The following is a 3,965-nucleotide window of genomic DNA, read 5'->3' on the forward strand; positions in this document are numbered from 1 at the left end:
TTCTTTTTCCCACCCTCAGGGCCTGAAGAAGATCTCTGCCTAGATGAAGTCCAGCTGCTTCCTCCGAAGACCCGTGTTTCTATATGTGGCCTTGTGGGGCAACAAGTAGGGATTTTAAGGCCAGAAAATCAGAGCAAAGGGTCAGAGGGGCAACCGATGTCCGTGGCCCTGGAGAACAGCTGGACCTCCGTGCACCCAGAACCAGCTGTCTTGCTTCTTTCTCCTTTTTTTCACTTTCTTCTCCTGCCTCAGGTGCCTTATTGGCCCCCTTTTCTCACTCCCTACCCGCTTTTCACTAGGATGTTTAAATCTTCAGCTCCCTACTTCTCTTCACTGAAGTCTGTCCCCGCTCCCACCCATCCCCATTATTCTCCCTGCACTGAAGCCACACAGTCCATCCTTCCCTTCAGCGGTTGCTCTGTTGAGGAGCCCGACCACCCCCCTGGCCTGGAGAGCTGAGCCCTGAGCTCCCAGCACTGCCCTGAAGAGCCGTATCGGCCTGGTGTGCAGTGCCTGCTCCCCCACTGTGGCCCTGCCCTGCCTGATCCTCAGTAAAGCCTTCATGACACCTGCTGTGTCTTGTCTTCTTCCTTCTGGCCACGTGGACTCACGATTGACCGTGTTGGGGGTGTGGGTGTGTCCATTTCTCCTTCTGTTGTCCATTGCAGGGGCTGGGTGAATGGGGATGGGTGCGTATGTGTGTGGTGGGGGGAACAGGTGGGATTATAGGAATTCCTACTCATTTCAATGTCTCCTTCATGTGTGTGCCTCTGCACGGGGTCTCTGCAGAAGGAGCCCTCTGTGCCGGGGTCCCACCTTAACTCGGCGTTCACGGAATGCCTCCTGTTAGCTTGCAGTGCTCGGTGTCATGGTTCTTGGGTGGTGGGAAGGGAGTTGAGCAGTCCACTGGGGTGTGGGATCTGACTGCCTTCAGTCGCCCTTTCTCAGAAGGTTCCCCTGCTTTAGACACCCTTCCTCTGCACTCTTACAACATCTCTCAGTGAGACATATCCCACTGTGTTATCAGTGTTGTTTTATTTGTTTTCCTCTCCAACTTGATCGTAAATTCATTGAAGAGAGAATCTATGTCTTATTTTACTTTTTATCTCGGATATATATAACACTTCCTGGCACACAGTAAATGTTCAATAAGCATTGGAAATTTGATGGAATTATCTCTAGGTAAGACCCTAGGCAATCTCTACAGCCACGCTTGGGATTTAGAGCTCTGGGTATAGTTATCTCAGCCACTGGAGATACGGAATAAAGTTTGGTAGATTTTAAATCTACAGGTCCTGGAGAACGTCATTCCTTCTCTCTAACTTGAGCATTTCGTAGGCTGTAGCTGCCCTCTGAATAATGTGCCCTGAGATGCGCAGGCATTCCTGGTGCGCTGAGCTAACGTGCAGCCAATCTGTGCAGTCAGCAGGTGGTGAGAGCGTTGCATGTTAGGACATCTGCAAAGGAGCAGGATTCCTCAGAGAACCATCTGCAATGCAGGTTCCTCAAACAGCGGCTGGATCCTGGAGTTGGGTCTTACTGACACGAAGCCCTGAAACTTGGCTGGTAAGAGGAGAAGATTTAGAGAAGAGTCCTGTTGGGTGTTTGTCCAGATGTTCACTGCCTTGCAGTTATTAGATAGAAAAGGAGCAATGGTAACAATGTTAAAGTTCATTGAGAAATCAATAATTAATTAAAAAAGATAAAACGGGTACGATGAAAGTTCAGCAAACCTAAAAGGTAACGATACTGATCAGATCAAAGTTAGTTAAGCCAAAATCTGGTTAAACTTTAACTTAAAGACAGAAGACATAGAAGGAAAAAAAGGAAAGAAGTCATAGAAATTAGGAGTGACACAATGACAGAAGCTAAGTAGAATAAAAATATTCCATTAGAGTAAAGCAGACACAGAGCTGGAACAGGAGTGGGCAAATGTTTCTGTAGAGGGCCAGAGAGTAAATATTTTTGGCTTCAAGGCTGCATGGTCTCTGTCTGAGTTTCTCACCTCTATCAGGTGGGTGGGAAAGCAGCCACAGCTAATGGCACAACAAGTGGGTGGGCTGTATGCCAAGAGAGCTGCATTGGCAAAAACAGGTGGTCGTAGTTTCCGGACTCCTAGTCTAGAAGCTCAAATTAAAAGGGCATAGCTATATTAAAGCTAAAATAGTAGATTTGAAATGTAAAAGGTCATCATCAAAGAAAAACAGAACCTTTTAATCGATCTTTAAAACAGAGGAAAGACATGATAAAGTTGCAAATGAAGACAATTTTCTAAACATTGTGGTCAAAATTGTAAAGCTAAAAACGTACACTTTAAAGCCAGGAGTAGAAGTAGAGGAGAGTATGTACTTCAAACTGAGGCAACCAAAAATGAACATCTTATGGTACCTAGGATCTAGCAGAGGTCCCAGGACTTGGGTTCTTTGGCTCCTCGTGACAGTGCTCGTACACCGTTCAGTGTGAATCTCCCCCAGCTAGAATGGGAGACAAGACCATCTGAGAACATGGCTGCCGGCACTGGTGTCTCCTGCCTTGATCTGTGACCACCTGTTGTCTCTTTCAAGTCCCTGCTAGTTTCCTCCATTATCATTGTGTAGGTGAAGAAAGGTAAAGCTGAGAGACCCCAAGACAGCAGCTTAGAGAAAATGGAAGCTCATTCTTTCTTGTTCCAGGGGGAACAGTCCAGGCTGTTGAGGCAGCCCTGCTCCACGAAGTTATTCAGGGCCTCAGGCTCCTTCCATCCTGTGGCTCTGCCATGCCCTAGGGTGCCGCCACCTCTCCTTGGCGGAAGCTCTATCATGAGTATGGGAAGGAAAATAGAGAAAACCCAAGGAAGCAACCGTCCCTTATGCAGGTGAGGTAGAAGTTTCCTACATCCCAATCATTCCCGTTTCATTCACGAGGTTCACTTGTGTGGCTGTACCTCGTGACAAGGGTAGACCCATATTTGGACCAAAGAGTGGATTTTGGTGGCCAACTGCAGTCATTCTCACACCCAGAAAAGTGGGGGTAAAGGTTAAACCCACGTCCACGAGAAACCGTGGGTATAATCCAGTGGCTTAAAGCAGTAGGAGAGAGGCCAAGGTGTCGAAGACAAGATCTGTATCTTCAGAGAGACCGAAGGGGAGTGGCGATCACCCAGGGTTCCCTGTTGCTGAAACAAGAAAGTGATTTATCAGTGGTATCAGGTGGCACGAGAAACCCTGGGAGGGTCAGGGTGTTGGCCTTGGCAGCTGAGTGACTGGGAAGTGTGCCTAACCACCTGAGCGATTGTTCTAGAGAAAGCCCTACAGCTGTTGCTGGGCACAGACTCTGGAGCTCCTACCCCGATGTATGGCACCAGGTGCGAGTGTCTCACCACTGCCACCTCCACAGTCCTGATCCCTCCTCGACCCCCCTTGCCAGCAAATGAATTCTCAGGGCCTGCTTCTTCAGAACTGAAGTCCCGCCCCACTGCGTGCAGTTAACAGAGCCTGGGTCACAGGCCTGTGCCTCAGCCACAAGGGAGGCTGGAAGAGCGAGTGCATTGATTAGTGGTAAGTTCTGCTGTGTGTAAGTGAAAGGAGCAGTGGCTTAAACAGGACAGTAGTTTATTTCTCATGTGAAAGAAGTCCTGCAGTAGACAGGAAAACACTGGTAATGCCGGCTTCACGGCAGCCTCGATGACTTTGCTTCTGAAGGCTCCATCGTCCTCTGCATGTGGTTTCATTCTCTGTGCGATCTCAAAGTCTGAAATGGCCACTGGGGCCCCATCACACCTGAGTTCCAAAACGCAGAAAGAGGAAGGGGAATGGGGTGGCTCTTTCCCTCTTAACGAAACTTGCTGGAAGTGACACATAACCCTTCTCCTTATACCTCACTGGCTTAACTCAGTCACAGTAGAAATGACATCTTTATCCTGATAAGTAATGTGCCCAGCAGAAATGACAACAGAAGATGGGGAGATGGACGTCAGGGTCAACTAG

Source organism: Equus asinus, chromosome 16, assembly GCF_041296235.1.
Source record: "Equus asinus isolate D_3611 breed Donkey chromosome 16, EquAss-T2T_v2, whole genome shotgun sequence".
In the NCBI taxonomy this organism is placed as follows: domain Eukaryota; kingdom Metazoa; phylum Chordata; class Mammalia; order Perissodactyla; family Equidae; genus Equus; species Equus asinus.